The sequence below is a fragment of the Typha angustifolia genome, chromosome 15, assembly GCF_048772165.1.
Source record: "Typha angustifolia cultivar Huaian chromosome 15, ASM4877216v1, whole genome shotgun sequence".
Taxonomy (NCBI): Eukaryota; Viridiplantae; Streptophyta; class Magnoliopsida; order Poales; family Typhaceae; genus Typha; species Typha angustifolia.
This window is the reverse complement of record NC_133253.1, coordinates 11973198-11991629: the sequence shown is the minus strand read 5'-3', so window position 1 is coordinate 11991629 and position 18432 is coordinate 11973198. Positions and strand designations below refer to the sequence as shown.

At 38.5% G+C, this 18432-nt stretch overlaps 1 long non-coding RNA gene across 1 annotated transcript; it reads left to right on the top strand.

Moving 5' to 3' along the window:
- Nucleotides 1-15814: 15814 nt before the first annotated feature.
- LOC140779828 (uncharacterized) lies at nucleotides 15815-18153 on the top strand. Its single transcript, XR_012107405.1, has 3 exons — nucleotides 15815-15870; nucleotides 16761-16867; nucleotides 18044-18153. It is a non-coding gene; the product is annotated as an uncharacterized lncRNA (long non-coding RNA).
- Nucleotides 18154-18432: the final 279 nt, after the last annotated feature.

Genomic DNA, 18432 nt, shown 5'->3' with positions numbered 1-18432 from the left:
GAAATTTTCTTTGGTTTCAGTTTTAGATTTGTCGAGAGTTTTTGTTATAAAAAAAAAATTGATGCACTCCTAGATTCAATAATATACTCTTGACATAAAAATATGATTTTTCTCTTGATTATGAGTTATTATAGTCAATTTTGTCATCTTGTAGTATATTGTTTCAATTTTGATTTTGTCACTCCCTCGACTTCTATAATAATAAAATTTTAATGCACTCATAACGTATGTGTATTCTTGTGTGAGCATGATATCATGAATATTTTTTTAAATAGCTCACTATTAACTTTGATTTGCACAGTTTGACCTCATACTTAGTTATCAAATATATTTTTATAAAAGATCAATGAAAAGGGCTACAATGAGTTAGTGTGAAAGCCGTCTTGTTTCGAGTCCAGTTTGACTCAGTACATTATATGCAAATTCAAAAAAAAATGATAGATGTGAATTTCTTCTTGCACTTTATTTGATTTGTACTACAAAAAAAGGGCTACCTACTTATGTGTGAAAGCCATCATTGCACCTATTTTTTTTAAAAAAACAATACAGGAAAAATTCCTGTTATGTTATGGAGAATAAGTCGAAAAGTGCAAAATTTCAATACTAAGTCGGTTTGACTACTGTGTTGCATCATTGTTTATATAGGAAAGTTTGTTTAAGAAGATTGGTTCATGTTATCTATGCTTATCTTGCATATGCGTATCGTTATGATCAATCAAGATTAATTTAATTTTGAGTGATGCATTAGAATTGATTATAATATGCTTTTGATGACTTGATTGATCTGTGTATGACTTATTTCATTTGATTGTCATATTCTATGTCTTGAATGTATTTTGAATTTCTAGAAGTGCATCTCCAAAGTCTATTGATTTTGATTGATTTTGTGCAGTTTCAAGTTTTGATCACGTTAAAGTTAATATCTTGATGTTTTTTGTGCGATTGAACATGATAACTTAGCATTTTTAAGTGGAAGATGGATTTCACTTAGGGTCTTCATGGTTTCTAGAATTTTTGGATTTTTTTTTGTATTCTTTGGGCATATGTTGAATCTTGCGACGTTTTTCCTTCTCTAGAATGCCTAAAAAAAGCTACAGTTACCAAGAAACCAAGGTCGCCTTCTTCACCTACCTCAACTCTGTGTTGACGATTGTTCATCGTTAGTTTCCTCCGAGTTCCTAGTCTTTGGCATTTGTGTCAAAAAGGGGGAGAGTGTCTTAGTGTCTAGGTTAGTGTCTAGGTGTCTAGGTGTGTAGGGGGAGTATGTGCATAGGGGGAGTTTATGTGAGTCTTAAGTACTTTTGAACTTTGCTTGAAGTAACTGTGAACTTTGTCTGCTTAAGTACTTTTGAATTTATGCTACATTGATAACTTGTGCTTAGATTGTTTATTCATTTCAAGTTATTTTCACTTGATCTTGGATTGGTATATGTTTATTTGCAGGGCTTGATGTGCAAAATATTCTAGACTTGTTGATTTCTCAATTTGAAGTCTTTGTAATATCTTGTAACCTAGGTGTTTTGTCACAAATTGCCAAAGGGGGAGATTGTTAGGTTTTTATTTGTTGGCAATTGTGTACAAAATATTCTAAGTGTATTTTTTACATGTATATGAGCTTTACAAAAGTCTAAAATATCTCTGGTTTGAAGAATTGCAAGGTTATTGGAGAAAAGCTATTGAGTTCACACCGCGTTCACAAACGCGTTCGAACGCGGTGCGTTCACAAACGCGTTCGAACGCGGTGCGTTCACAAACGAGTTCGAACGCGAAATCTGCGTTCACACAGACAGAGAGCCGCGTTCACAAACGCGTTCGAACGCAACCTGAAGAATTCAAGCTGTCGCGTTCGAACGCACTCGAGCCCTTTCAAACGCACCAACAAAGTTTAAAAATATTGGACTTTCATGAGTACGGATAAGATTCGGAGTTGGCTCTATCTTGAAGTTCATGAGTACGGATAAGACTCGGATTTGGCTATATCTTGAAGATCATATATAAGGATTCTGAAACCCTATCTTAAGGGGAGTTGAAGAAATATTATTGAAGGAGACTTCTTGAGGCTACATCGATTCTTCAACTAACAATGTTCCACTCATCTACAAGAATTTAATCTTTCGTCTTAAGGGTGATCTAGACGAAAGATCAATCTCGAGGGCTACTGATATTGGACTTCAATCACAAGAAGCAGTGAATCGTGGGTTCTAGCGATCAAGACTGAGAGAAACAAAGTCATTTGGATCGACGGGGTGTTTTGTGAGTCAGTCTTGTAACTGCTACTATTATAGTGATTGGTTTTGATCCGAGTTTGGATCCATGGTTTTTTCCCGTTTTGGGTTTTTCCACGTTAAAATCTTGGCATTCATCTTTGCTTTCGTTCTTAATATTTCTTCGGACTTTTACTTAAGCGAACGAGCGATATCATTGCCTAGTGTTTAGATACATATGTGTGTCTAGGGATTTATTTTTTCATAAACTCTTATTTTCATGTCTAATAAATAATGTCTTGTCCACTCCCCCTCGAGTGAACTCCGCATCCACTAAAAAAGTGGTCAACTTCTCATACCAAGCTCTTGGAGCTTGTTTTAGCCCGTAAAGAGCATTTTTCAATTTAAAAACATGAGAAGGAAATTTTTGATCTTCGAAACCCTTAGGTTGTTCCACATAAACATCTTCATTCAGGATACCATTCAAGAAAATACTTTTAACATCCATTTGAAACAATTTAAATTTTAAATGACAAGCAATGGCAAGCAGTATACGAATAAACTCTAATCTAGCAACAGGAGCAAATGTCTCATCAAAATCTATACCCTCAACCTGAGTATATCTCTGTGCTACTAGTCTGGCTTTATTTCGAACTATATTGCCATGTTCATCACTCTTATTCTTGTAAATCCATTTTGTCTCAATGACGTTCACATTCTTAGGTCTAGGAACTAAATACCAAACATCATTCCTAGAAAATTGCTCTAATTCCTCATGCATAGCATTAACCCAAGAATCGTCTAACCATTTCCTTCACATTTTTAGGTTCAAAAGAAGATGTATAACAAGTAAATGATACCTCACTTTGGATTTGTCGTCTTGTCTTAATTGGTTCATTCACGTCTCCGATCACTTGTGACAGTGCATGATTTGATTTCACTCTGGCAGATGGTTCCGGTACGTTACAGTCATTTTTGTTCATTTCAACTTTGTCCTCATCATGATTTTCAGTTTCCAAATCAAGCTCCTTTCCTATTTCTTCGTAATATGTATCTACAGAAAAAGAAATAGGAGTAGCTTCAGTTAAGTCAGTCGTGGATTCATCTATCATAACATTAGTAGATTCCATAACAGTAGAAGTGTCAAGATTAAATACTCTATAGGCTCTACTATTATTCGAATACCCCAAGAAGATGCCTTCGCTACTTCTAGTGTCAAATTTAGTCAAATATTCTCGATCACGCAAGATATAACATTTACTACCAAAAACTCAAAAATATTTAACACTAGGTTTCTTACCTTTTCAGATTTCATAAGTAGTCAATTTTGTACCTGGTCTTAGATAAACACGATTTATCACATGTACCGCTGTATTGACCGCCTCTGCCCAAAACCTTTGAGTAACCTTTTTAGCGTGAAGCATAACCCTAGCCATATCCTGCACAACTCGGTTTTTTATTTCAACCATCCCGTTCTGTTGTGGAGTTATAGTAGCTGAAAACTCATGTTGAATACCAAGAGAACCGCAAAATACAAAAAAAATTTCATTTTCAAATTCTCTACCATGATCAGAACGAATCCTAACTAGGGTTGTAGATTTTTCATTCTGCAATCTTAAGCATAGTGATTTAAAAACTTCAAAGGTTTCAGACTTCTCACGTAGAAAGGCAACCCAGGTATATCTAGAGTAATCATCGACCATTAAGAATATATAGTATTTACCTCCAAGACTTTTCGTTTTTGTTGGACCCATCAAGTCCATGTGAACTAATTGTAGCACATGGTCAGTGGTAGATGCATTTACCTTCTTGTGTGAGATACGAATTTGTTTTCCCATTTGACACGAACTGCACACTCTTTTTGACATTTCTTTCATCTTAGGTATTCCTCTTACCACTTCATGTTTGGATAGAGTAAATGATTCCTTGTGATTCAGATATCCAAGACGTTGATGCCAAAGATCTACAATGTTGAAAGAGACACTGTTACATTTCAGTTTATGTGAAGTTCTAACGACATAGCAATTATCAGATGTTCTAGATCCATAACATATAACATTACCATCATGATCTAGAATAGTACAATCATTTTTGGAGAATTTTACCTCAAAATCTTCACAAAATTGATTGATGCTCAGTAGATTTGCTTTCAAACCCTTAACATAAAGAATATTTTTGAGATTAGGAATCCCTATAGTACTTACCTTTCCTTTACCTATTACCTTTGATGAATTACCATCTCCGAATGTCACAACTCCCCCTTCATGTTTTTCAAGATTAGAAAATAACGACTTGTTACCCGACATATGTCTTGAACAGCCACTGTCTAAATACCACAAATCAGAATTTAAAGCTTTCAAGGCTGTATGCACAACATAACATTTCAAATCACTTTTCTTGACCCATATGGCCTTTGTTTTCATCTCATAAATGAAAGCAGTTCTAGGTTTTTGCAAAAATTTGTAATGAGGTCGAATATGCCCTAGAATGCCACAATGATAGCATGTCGGAACAAACCCTTTTCTACTCACATTTTGTCGAGAAGTGTGACTAGAGTTTACTTTTGGTACCGTCGAAGATTCACTAGTTTGTAGATTCAACTTCAGTTTAGAAGGATTCATTCAGGATTGCTTTGAAAATACGATTGATGGCTTCAGGTATTCTTCCTTTTGTATACCTGGAGAAACAAAAACAGTTTTATTATTATTTGAATTACCAGTATATCCAACACCATACTTGTCTTTTCCAGAGATCTGAGCTTTTAGAATCTCGTCCAGTTTGTTCTTCCCTTTTAGAAATGTAACTTCCTTATGCGATCGCTCTAGTTAAATTTCATCAGCCTTCATTTTATTTTTCACATTGTCAAGTTGTTCAGAAAGGTCTTTGACACGTTCAAGCTCCAATTTGTATTTCTCCTCAAATTGAATTCTTTCTAGTTCAATTACCTTGAGTCGTTGAAGTAGTCTAAGATTGCTTCTCTTGAGTTTAAACGACTCAAGGTACAAGTCATTATATGCCTTTTGGATTTCAGATTCATCTTCCTCAGCTGGTAACATATCAAGATCATCTGTACTATCAGTATCAACAACAGAGTCAGTATTAAGTAGAGAAGAGGCAAAGGCAACAAAGTTTTCTTCATGAGTAGTTTCTAAGATCGTCCAGACTTGTTTTGTTATCTCACAAGTAGAAATTCTTCTAAATTCTTCCGAGGAAACATAACTAAAAATTGCATTTATTGCTTTGCTATTCCAGCCAACTTTTTCATAATCTGTCTTATCCCATGACTCAATCGGTTTCTCAAAGAACTTATCATTCACCATGTACATTGGTGGACTCCAACCGTTCACAATGGCCATCCATACTCGCTCATCTATAGACTTCAAATAAGCTCTCATCCTAGCTTTCCAATATCCATAATTTGATCCATCTAGAATAGGAGGTCTAATAGATGATGGTCTATCTCTATGAAAATCCATGCCTATATGATCTCTCTCAAAGGGTGAGAGAACCTACTCTGATACCAATTGAAAAAACTCCTAGACACACGTATGTATTTAAACACTAGGCAATAATATCGCTCGTTCGCTTAAGTAAAAGTCCGAAGAAATATTAAGAATGAAAGCAGAGATGAACGCCAAGATTTTAACGTGGAAAAACCCAAAATGGGAAGAAACCACGGATCCAAACTCGGATCAAAACCAATCACTATGATAGTAGCAGTTACAAGACTGACTCACAAAACAACCCGTCGATCCAAACGACTTTGTTCCTCTCAATCTTGATCGCTAGAACCCACGATTCACTGATTTTTGTGATTGAAGTCCAATCTCAGTAGCCCTCGAGATTGATCTTTCGTCTAGATAGCCCTTAAGACGAAAGATTAGATTCTTCAAACCAGAGATTTTCTAGACTTGTATAAAGCTCATATACATGTAAAAATACACTTAGAATATTTTGTACATAATTGCCAATAATTAAAAAACCTAACACTCTCGACCCCTCTCGTAGTTCCAAACGATATGCAACCAAACCAATACGCTCGAACACCCGAAACGGACCAAAGTAGTGATGTGCTAACTTATGGTTTCGCATCAGTCGTAACGTCACCTGTCGATACAGTTATACCCTCACAAACACCCAACTGCCGATGTCGAACTCCTGCTCCCTATGGCTATGATCATAAACTTGTTTCATGTAGTTTGAGCAAGTTTAAGATGAGCATGCAACCTCCTCAATGTGGCATCTCTATCCATCAATGCTAAGTCCACCTCTGTCCTATCTGCCGATGCCACTGGATTATAAACACGTAATGTTGGAGTCGTGCGTCGATACACCACCTCAAATGGAGTCATGTCAATGCTGCTATGGTAGGCGGTATTATAAAACCACTCCGTGCACGGTAAGAACTCTAACCATCGTCTCTGTATCTCTCCAACAAAGCACCTCAAATACTGCTCAATGCCTCGATTAACCCCCTCAGTTTGGCCGTCCGTCTATGGATGGTAGGCCGAATTGAAGTTTAATCAAGTCTCCTGTAATCTGAAAAACTCAGTCCAAAAGTCGCTTATAAATACACTATCACGATCCAAGACAATCGTGCGTGGCATGCCATGTAATCGAGCAATATCTCTAACAAAAATTTCAACCAGCATCTTAGTTGAAAACGGATGTGATAATACCGAAAAGTGCACATACTTACTCAATCTATCAACCACCACAAAGATAATAAAATAACCACGTACCAGCGGAAGACCCTTTATTAAGTCCATAGAAATGTCCACCCAAACACGGTCCGGTATAGGTAAAAGCTGTAGTAATCTGGCCGGTTCCAAAGTGGTTGCTTTAGCCCTTTGACAGACTTCGCAAGTACGGACAAAACTCCTCACATCCCATCTCAATCCTGGCCACGTGCAACTCTAAGATATCCTCCTATAAGTCCTCAAGATACCCTCATGACCAACCTCTGGAGTTTGGTGAAAGTGCTCTAACAATTTCTGTCGCAATCCATCATTTGCGGGCAATCGAATGCATCTGCGGTCCAGCAGCAAACCGCCTCGATTTTCCAACTCAGGATGGCGCTCCGGATCATCCATCACCTCCTGCAACAATTTTAAAATATCTAGGTTAGATGTACATGCATACCTCAGCTCATCAAGGAAAGGAAAGGTAGGAGATGAATAGACTGCAAGCTCGGTGGTATCGGGTTGGGACGATAGTGCATTCGCTTCTCTATTTTTTATTCTCTTCTTATATTGAATTTCATAATCATACCCCAGCAATTTTGTGACCCATCGCTGCTGTGCCGGAGTGTGTATACACTGTCCCATAAAGTATGGAAGGCTCATTTGATTGGTTCGAATAATGAATCGTCTGTCGATCAAATAAGGCCTCCACCTTGTCACAGCATGTATAATTGCTAGCATCTCTCTTTCATAAGTCGATAATTGCTGAGATTTTTGTGATAAAGCCTTACTAAGATAGGCAATGAGACTTCCTTCTTGCATTAGTCCAGCTTCTATGCCAACACCCGACGCATCATATTCAACAATGAATTCTTTGGTGAAGTCTAGTAGCGCTAGAACGGGTGTCGTCATCATTGCTGTTTTTAATATTTCAAAGGCTAAAGTGGCTTCATCCGTCCATCTAAAAGAGTCCTTCTTCAACAAAGAAGTGAGAGGAGCAACGATCTTGCCATATCCGGCGATGAATCAACGATAATAACCAGTCAGCCCCAAAAATCCTCTTAATTCAGTGGTAGTAGAAGGAATAGGCCTAGCGGTCATACATGCAACCTTTTGAGGATCCACCGCTACACCATCTGCTGAAATGATATGGCCTAAATACTCCACCTTTGGTACTCCCCATCGGCACTTGGACTTCTTGATCTTCAATTGGTTTTGCTCCAACAAATTCAGCACGTCCTGCAAATACCGTCAATGCTCCAATTCAGTCCTGCTATACACCAAAATATCGTCAAAAATTACCAAGATATATCTTCGCAAGAGAGGCCGAAATATATCATTCATGAGGCCTTGGAAGGTAGCTGGAGCATTGGTGAGACCAAAAGGCATCACTCGGAACTCGTAATGCCTGTCCGGAGTCCGAAATACCGTTTTGTGCACATCTGCTGGGTGAACTCTAATTTGATGATACCCGGCCGTCAAGTCAAAATTACTAAATATAGTTGCCCCTGTAAGCTTATCCAGCAACTCCTCGATAACCGAAATGGGATATCGGTCCTTGACGGTAATAGCATTTAGTACTCGGTAGTTGACACAAAAACACCATGTCCCATCCTTTTTTCGCACCAAAAGCACAGGGGATAAGTATGAGTTATGACATGGTTGTATGAGGCCATGCTCCAACATCTCAGCTACCATCTTTGAGATAACTTCTTTTTGCAGATGTGGATATCGATATGGCCTCACATTAGCTGGTGCAGCCCCGGGTATAATCTCTATACGATGGTCTGCCGCTATCCTCGGTGGCAACTCCTGCGGCTCCTCAAACAGTCCAGAAAAGTATCTAATAAATTAGACAATTCAATTGTAGTACCTGAACTCGTTTGAGGCTCATCTCCTGCTAGTCCTAACTGAAGAAGATAGGCCAAATCATACGCACCAATCAGCCCCACCATAGGCTGCATCGTAGGAATCGGTGAAGTCCGTACACCATCAAGCCGCACATCACATCGAAAGCAAAGGCCCTTTGCTCTTCACTCCTCCACCTGGGCAGGTGTGAGAGTTCGAACGGGGGGTCTAGTGCCTCCTCTAACATCGAAAGAAGGTCTCAAAGGTGGTCGTGGTCTAGTAGTTGCAGCTACTATTTTTTAAACCGTAGAATTTGCAGCTGGCGTTCTAGGTGCAAACCGCCCATCTCGGTTGCCCCAATTGGTTTTCGTTGCCATCTTTAGAGCCTATGCTTTTGTTCCATCCTCACGGCCTTCTCAAAGGCCTCCTCAAGAGTAGTAGCACATAGGGCACGAACATCCGCTTGTATCTCCTCTCGCAGCCCTAAAATAAATGTACTCATCAATGTACGTTTAGGCCACGGTGGCTCACAACGACTACTAACTTTTTCAAACTCAACTTGGTACTCCAATACGGTAGTCCTTTGAACCATCTTGCTTAATATGGCAGCAAAATCTTCATATGCTAATGTCCCAAATCTACGTGTAATCCTCCTACAAAAATCAGCCCATCCGGTATATCCACCACAACGAATAATCGATCTATACTAATGCAATGCCGTTCCTTGGAGGTGAAAGCTTGCCATCTGGACTTTTGCATCTTCCGCTGTACCTTGACAATCAAAATATTGTTCAACTTAGAATTTTAAAAAGTCCAAACGTGCGTTTCTCCCCCGAATAGCATTGTTAGGTTTGCGAAAGATCCTTGGTTTATGTCTAAGCCTTTGTCAATGTTGATCACTTTCTCTAAATTTTCGAGCACGTCCATCACCATCTCCATAGGGATCAAGCTCATCCTCATAGTGCCAATCCTTCTCATCGATGAAGCGTACCGGTGTCTCACGCCTCTCGGGTTCTACCACTGCCGGTCTTGGGTTTTGTAACGGAGGTGGGGGATGATGTGATGTGAAGGCATAGGTAGGAGGGGATCATTGACACTCATATGATGCACCTGGACTTGTGGAGTATCGGTTTGATGGGGTCCCACTGCTGGTCCTTCTTGAAACTCCGTTCGTCGTTGAGGAGATGACGAATCCAATCGATTTACGACATATTCCTTGAATTCATTGTGATCCTTTTGTATGTTGTCAACTCTATGCAACAATGTTTGGTACATGCCCCTTAGTTCATCCATATTCGTACCCATAGACGTTGGTTGACTTGGTCCTACTGTGATCGCTCCAAGGGAATCGGCCTCATAGTTAGGATCATCGTGCATTGAGTCTTCTCTTGTCGGTGTGCTCTCCATAGGTCTCCTTGTTGATGTCATCTTCCTTATTTCAACCATTAATGGAGGTCTGATGTTCGCCTGCTCTAATACCAATTGTTAGGCTCTAATACCAATTTGATAAGCTCTGATACTAATTTGTTAAAGATCGGATACCAAATTGATGGGATCTAGAACCAAAAGATCGGCTACGGAATAATTCCTTAAGATCTAAATTTATTGAAGGAAATAGTCCATGCAACTGTGGAAAAATATTCATTCGATATTCTCCAATACTTAGAAAATTACGAAACTAATTGGGTTGGATCTATATCTTCCTAATCTACAACTTTTGTATTTATGCCTTTCACAGATTCGAACTGTATCAGGAACTAAAAATACGGAATAACGTGGGTGATGGTGGTGGTGACGGGTGGAGTGGATGTTAGGGTTATGGATGGGTATGGAGATGAGGGTGGATTGTGGAAGTGATTAAGGGAACTAGAGGAAGGAAACGAAGTGGTCGAGATCCCAAAGAAGAGGGGTGGCTCGACAGTCGAGAGAGATTAGAAGCAAGGAGAAACCTTGCCAACGGTAGAGGTGGAAGGATGGTGAAGCGGGAGGAGGGAGGAGTCTAGAGAGAAGATAGGAGGCAAAAAATCAAGAATCCAATAGTAATATAAAGTTGGGTGCCTTCCACATATTTATAGAGGCTAGCCAACAAGTCCTAAAACAATATGAAACCCTAACAAAACAACTAAACCAGTATTCCTTATCTTCTCCGAATATCTTTTGGATTAAGCTTTCATTTTGTCATAGATATATTCCGAATCTGGAGAAGTCATGAATATAAAAGTTATAGATCTAGAGGTTATCGACCTTATCTAACTAGTTTGATATTATTTGGATATATGTCGAATATTCTACAGATATTTTTCTGAAATTGTACAGAGCTGAATTTAGCTAATTAGATAAAATCCTAACTAAGTGTATCAGTGTGTGGCCCATCCTAGGCCCAGAGTAAGTGGTGAAAGCCTAAACGTGGACTATAAAAAGCAAAATACGCTCGTAGACAAACAGTTTAGATTTATTTGCTTGACGAGGGATTTAGCTTTATTTATATTATTATTACATGGTTGTCAATAAATAAACTTGCTATAAAAGAAAAACCAGAATCTAATATTTTCAATAATATATTACTATTTGAGTGATCCATATAGAAGCATTGCAGTTGGGTAATTGGTAACAACGAATTTGTTCAGCTACTTTCCTTGTTACAGCTTGGGCTAAGTCTAAATCTTAGTCTAACCCAAATTTATGAGTTCATTGAGTCTTTTGTTATTGCATTTCAGATTAGTAGATTGATTACTGTATTAGCCTGATTTCTTGTATGATTTAGTTTGAAGCAAGAAAACCGAAAGAAAAAAAAGTTCAAATGAGGATGAAACTCATAAGGATGATAGCATCATACAGAACCTAAATTAAGCAGAAGTAGAAGACTTAGAATAGAAACTAATTTTGGACTCATGTTTACATATTCTATAGATTCCAAAATTAGTAGAAAGGGTAAATATGAAAATGGAAAAGATGATAAGTTATTTATTTCTCTACCTGCTTATTTGAGGATAATCTTCGAGATTGTTGTGAGACTATAATTTTTCTCGATTAACATCTTTGGAAGAAAGCTATAGATAATGAAATGTTATGATCACCTTTGGGGTGGTTGTCATCGCAACAAGACCTAACTTGACCAAATTTGGAAATGGAACTTTAGAATGCAATGTCGATTGATTTAACCGTCCAAGAAGCTTGAAACTTTGATAGCTTGTTCCCCTAGAAGTCAGGAGCTTAACACAAATAGAATCACGGTGATCGAAAGTATGGATCTAAAGATATGTAAAAATTACTAAACTGAAGGTCAGAAGGTGGCAAGATGATCGTGGATAGTGGAAGATGGAATAAGGTTAGGTTAGGGCTACGGAAGATGGGTATGACAGCAATTGTGGAGATAAAGCATAAAGCTAGACGAGGGAGTGAAAGGGACTGTACTCTTAGGGATGTGATAGGACGATCTGATGTAAGGGAAGGGCAGTGGCAGCGATAACCACTACCGAGGATAAAGCTTGGTGAGAGAGAGAGATGTCACATGATCAGGAGATCGGGGGAGAAAAGTCTTACGACAAAGCCATTTTCAATCTTCATTTGATAGTCCCAAATGATGTCAGCATCTAGATATTTATAGGTGGCCACGGTACACTCAGTTTGGCTAGTCCAACCGCTTAAAGCTAACCTGAGTTAAAGAACTAAAGGCAAATGTGCTTAACATCCTTTTACGGTTAGGTGCTCACCACAAGTTGATGGCTACCTAATTCGACTTAATCGACTAGCTTAAAGAGTTTGACTGACTAACTTGACTAAGGACTAAATTACAAAAATTAATTAAGTCTAGTTAAACTAAGGGGCTTTGGCTTCTATTTGGTCAGCTTGAGACAATTGGGTTGGCTGAGTCGTATCATTCCATCATGCTTCCATCACCTTGATCTTAAGGTGTAAAGTTGGTGGTAACTATCAATGGCTTCCTCTTGCGTTTTAGATGATCCATGCTCCGGTGACCTTCCATCACCAACACAACCACCTCTCTTAGGTTCCTAATTGAATGCACCTCTTGAGCACTATTTGGTGATCTTGGCTCAACCTAGTCAATTGTTTTTTGGTGCCCCATCTGAGTGACTGGCTGAGTCATAACTTCTTTCATAAAGTCCTCTGTCAACTGACCTACATGATTCCCCCATTCTTGGCGTGCTTTGCAGTCTCGTGGTGGTTTATGCTCTAGTGAGTGACCTCTTCTCAAGTTGCCAACCATCCATATGATGTGGTTGACACCTTAAGTTGGGAAAAATACTAAGTCTTTGATGTAGCCACCGCTCTTGTTCTATCCACCCTGGGTTCTTTCTTAATGGTCATTGAGTAGATAGATTTTCGTTCAAACTCGGTCTCCGCCCGACTTTCAATTGCCTTGCCTTCTCAGGGTTCTTCTTACTTGTGAAGAAGCACTCGTCCCCTTAGCCCCAGCCCCTCCCCCTCCCTAGGTCACCCTATTAGCCATTGATAGCATCATTGTTGCCCTTTTTTTGTGCCCTTGTGGTAGATGGCTCCTTTATGTAGCCGAGCAGTTCCAATAGGGAGTCATCCTCTCTCGCTATTCCCAAACCATCGATGTCCTTAGGCTTACTTGATTCACTACTAACCCTTATGCTTCTATTCTCATCCGCTTCGGGCTTGGTTGTGCCCTCTTTTGATCCGTGCCTGTCTCTAAATGACGTCCTCTTGGTTTGATTTGGTCCCACTATTTTGGGGCACAGCTCTTTGATGCAGCAGCGCTTGCTTGACACGCTCAATCAAATGTGACCTCTTCGCACTCCAGTTCTGGCTGGTTGAACTCCATTCCCTACTTGAGTGCGTCTTTGGGTTGAGTCTCCTTGACCCAATTCAGCCTCATCACTAATAGGCACACTCTTATTTTTGTTCCCCTAATGTAAGCTTGGATTTGGTAGTATCGGCCTAATGCAGTTTGGCAAACTTGGTGCCTTTAGGCTTGAATTTGAATTCTTAGAACCTGGTCTTAGGGATCCATCTCATAGGAGTCGAATTGATCTTTTCTAGCCCTAGTTTGATCACCTTGTGTAACGCCCCCGCCCGGCATAGGCACGCGCGACGCACGCGACAGGTCGGGCGAGGCCCGTCATGCATAGATACTCTCCTGTGCATATATAATCATGACATCATTAAATAACCTGCTAACCTATCCATAATCACATAATCCATCACCAAATAAATCATACTATTAACCAAATAAACCTGTTAACATATGAATATCCAAGACCATAATAATATACACTAGATCACTACATAATTTGGTAGGACTCACATAGGTCACCACAAACTATCAAGATACAACTAAAACAACTAATACAAGAGTACACTATGATTCGACCTGTATTATACAAATCATTGTCTAATACAAAATAGTATAAATATCAAATACTAGTACAACTTAATTTCTATATAAATTATCATCTATACCGTCTCACATTTATAGCTCACCTCATTATCACTCTAAAATATCTTCTCAAGATATCTCAAGTCACTATCACGTACCACATATCTGAGAGGGTTAGAAAAGAAATAAAGAGAGTCATGAGCAAAAGGCTCACTGAATAGATCTTACCTCGAATTAGTGATGCCAAATAAAGAGTAAATCATGTACTGAATAATATGAATCAGAAAGAGCATCATGTCATGAATGAGTATATGAATATATCCTCAATAATATATAAATAGAAAGTAGATAACATGTCATAGCTGATAAAAGTATATAATCCTCGATAATGAGTAAACAAATCTCTATGTCATACTATCATTATAACTCTCTCAAATATGATACATAATGCATGCCGACTATGACCATGCTGTGATATCAAATGCAACCATATATGATATATATTGACCACTCGATAATCAGGTAATCAAATGATAATGAAATCATATGCATTTCTCAACATCTTAGTCATCAATGTCATCTCTATATGTCATCATCATACTAGACCACTATGTACAGTCAACACTCGATACCCGGTCTCAACATTATGCTCGAAGGCTCAAAACATACTCTGCCATCCGTAAGGAATATCTCAAATATAACCATACCCTGCCATCCGCTAAGGGTATCAACATCCATCTAGACCGGGCACCCTTCTAGCTGATAGAAATCTCATAAGGATAACTCGCTACATATGCCGTAGCGAACAGTATGTGTCCAAATGTTTGCTACGCACACAGACTAATGATCTTGGACGTAAGGCCACAGGATCACGACTATGTCGAGCGATTAATCATTCACCAAGCACGTCCTAACTATTGCGCCCTCTCGGATATCCTCACGCTTTCTATTAACTATCCTATCAATCACATTTCATGTTTTTTTTTCTAAATAATAGATCATATGCATATATCCAGTACGATAACAAGTCAATGCATAACAGAAATTTAGATGAAATAGGAATCAAGAGAAAAATGATGTAATGTAGTTTCCAACCATGTAGTCAACACATGCATACTCATGCTAATTTATTACATACATACTCATGCTACAGATCAACTGGACATAATATTATAACAGTATAATCATCTCTCATCATCTCTATTTATCATCATCATACTCATATCGAAGATCAGCCTAATTAGATGCATGATAAAAATCTGCTCAACTATAATCATTTATAAATAAAGTCATATAATCATGCTAGAAGCCAAAACATGCATGTACATAATATATAATATAACATAATTTGAGAAAAGCATCTAGGGGATAAGACTACTCATAGTCTGATCAGAAGACACGAATCCCGCATCTCTCACGTTCGTTAGTCAAACATCAACTCATTGTCAAGGTCCATGGTGTAACAACCCAATCCCAAAAAACAAAAAAAAAAAAAAAAAAAATCATGGGCACGACGCGACCGGCCACACTGTGGCCGGCCTCGTGCCCATGCCAGCTGCTCATGCAGCTTGGTGGGGCGCCATGCGCCTGCGGCCACTACCGCAACCAACTGGCTGTGGGCCCCGGCGCCGCCACTACTCCTCCTCCACCGCCTTCCCTCTCTCTCTCTTTAAATCTCTCTCTATCTCTCTCGAGGCTCTCTCGAGGCTCTCTCTATCTCTCTCTCTCTCGCCGAGGCCGGTCGTCGCCGTCGCCACCTCCACGAGCGCCGGTGAGCTCCTCTCTCTCTCTCTCTCTCTCTCTCTCTCTCTCTTTCTTGCCCGCGGGTGGGCTTGTCGGAGCCGAGCCACCGGCGAGAGGCCGGTCGCTGGCTAGCCAGCAGCGGCCGGTGCCCTCCCCGCCGGCCCGGGTCCGCAACCGCCTCCCTCACCTCCCCTCTTTCTTCTCTTTCTCTTCTGTTCTTCTTCTTCTTCTTCTTCTTCTTCCTCTTCTTCTTCTTCTTTCTTTCCTTCTTTCTTTCTTTTTCTCCTTCTTCCTCAGCTCCTCTTTTCTCTTTCTGCACAGTGTTGGGCTCGGCCCAGCACTGTAGCAGACAGTGCTGGGCCGAGCCCAGCACTGATGGCAGTTGTAATTAATTTATTAATTAATTAGTTTATTTATGTTATTTATTTAATATTTTGCTTCTTAATTAATGCAAAAAGATTATTTAGACATTAACTATTTTAATAATATTATATATCCTTCAATGTATTTTTATTAATGATAATTTTTATAATTAATGATTAATTAGGCATAAATATAGGTAATACTTATATTTATTTATTTACTTACTTATATGTATATTAGATTAATAGATAAATTTGTAAATTATAATTATTAGATTTATATTCTAATATTCTTATGATATACATTTTTAAGTAACTCTATTAATTTATTATACATTATTATTTTGTAGCAAATAAGATAATGACTACATAGTCCCTAATTAATCAAGATATAATTTAATTATAATTAGATTTTTATCTATATTTTATTTATAATTAAAATCTAGCCAATCATAAAAACAAGTAGAAATTCTAAAATCTAATAAATCATCATATTTTACTCGAACTGATTATAATGGGATAAACAACTAACTTTATGTTACTTAAACATTTTCAGATCCCGAACCCCCTTATTTGAGACCCCGTGGACCTTGCTAGCGATGAGTGTCACTCGGTTACCTGACGGACGTGAGAGATGCGTGGTTTGTATCTTCTGATCAGACTGTGAGTAGTCTTATCCCCTAGATCCATTTCTCAAATTAGGATTTATTATATATTATGTACATGCATGTTTTGGCCTCCAGCATGATTATATGACTTTATATAGAGATGATTTCAGTCGAGCATATATTTTATCATGCATTTGATTAGACCGATCTGGGATATGAGTACATTGGTGATATATAGAGATGATTGGAGATGATTATGCTATTAAGGTTTTATGTCGGGATGATATCTATCATGAGTATGCATATGATAGATTAGCATGAGTATGCATGTGTTAGATACATGGTTGGAGTTTGCATTACATCATTTTTCTCTCGGCTTCTTTACCACCTAAATTCCTGAGTTGTATGATCTGTTGTCGTACTGGATATATGCATATGATTTATCATGTATAGGAAATCATAAAAGTACATGTGTATGTGATGTGATGTGATGTGATGTGATGTGATGGCTGGAACGATATCTGGTCCGGACTGGTACTGGACATACTCTTAGCGTATGGCAGAGTATGGTGATGGCTGATAGTTGTACTCTTAGCGTATGACAGGGTACAACTATCATTGATATACCCTTAGCGTATGGCAGGGTATGATTACTTTCTTCAGAGATACCCTTAGCGTATGGCAGGGTATGATTTATCTACAGAGATACTCTTAGCGTATGACAGGGTATGCTCTGAGCTTGTGACATGATGTGTATCGAGTTTGGGGCTGGGTACCGTAGTCCAGCATGGTGGATGATATTCAGAGTTGAGACGGATGATTGTGATAGTGAGAGATATGTGAATTATATCTGGCTCTGACATATATGATTATCTAGTAGTTGGCATGCATCATGCATCATCATTGTTGTGACTAGTATCATTGGATCATAATTGTTATACATGATATGGTGTTATAATCGGTGATGTTATATGGTAATTTCATCATGTTATATAATTTCGGTTGAGGATATAATATGGTCATTCATGAGAACTGATTTCATTCATATATATGTCATTGATGATACATATATATATATATATATATGTTCATACATGACATCATACTGCTTTCTGATTCATATTATCCAGTGCATGATTTACTCTTTGTTTGACTTCACTGATTCGGGGTAAGGTCTATTCACTGAGCCTTTTGCTCATGACTCTCTTTATTTCTTTTCTAACCCCCTCAGATATGTGGTACGTGATAGCGACTTGAGAAGATATTTTAGAGCGATGATGAGGTGAGCTATAGATGCGAGATGGTATAGATGATAGTTTATATAGAAATCGAGTTGTACCAATATTTGATATTTGTACTCTTTTGTATTAGACAATGATTTGTATAATACATGTCGAATCATAGAGTAACCTTATATTAGTTATTTTAGTTGTATCTTGATGGTTTGTTGTGGCCTGTGTGGGTCCTGCCAGATTATGTGGCGGTCTAGTGTATATTATTATAGACTTTGATATTCATATACTAACAGATTTATTTGGTTAAGAGTATGATTTATTTGGTGATGGATTATGTAATCATGGATATGTTAGTAGGTGTTATTTGATGATGTCATGATTGTAT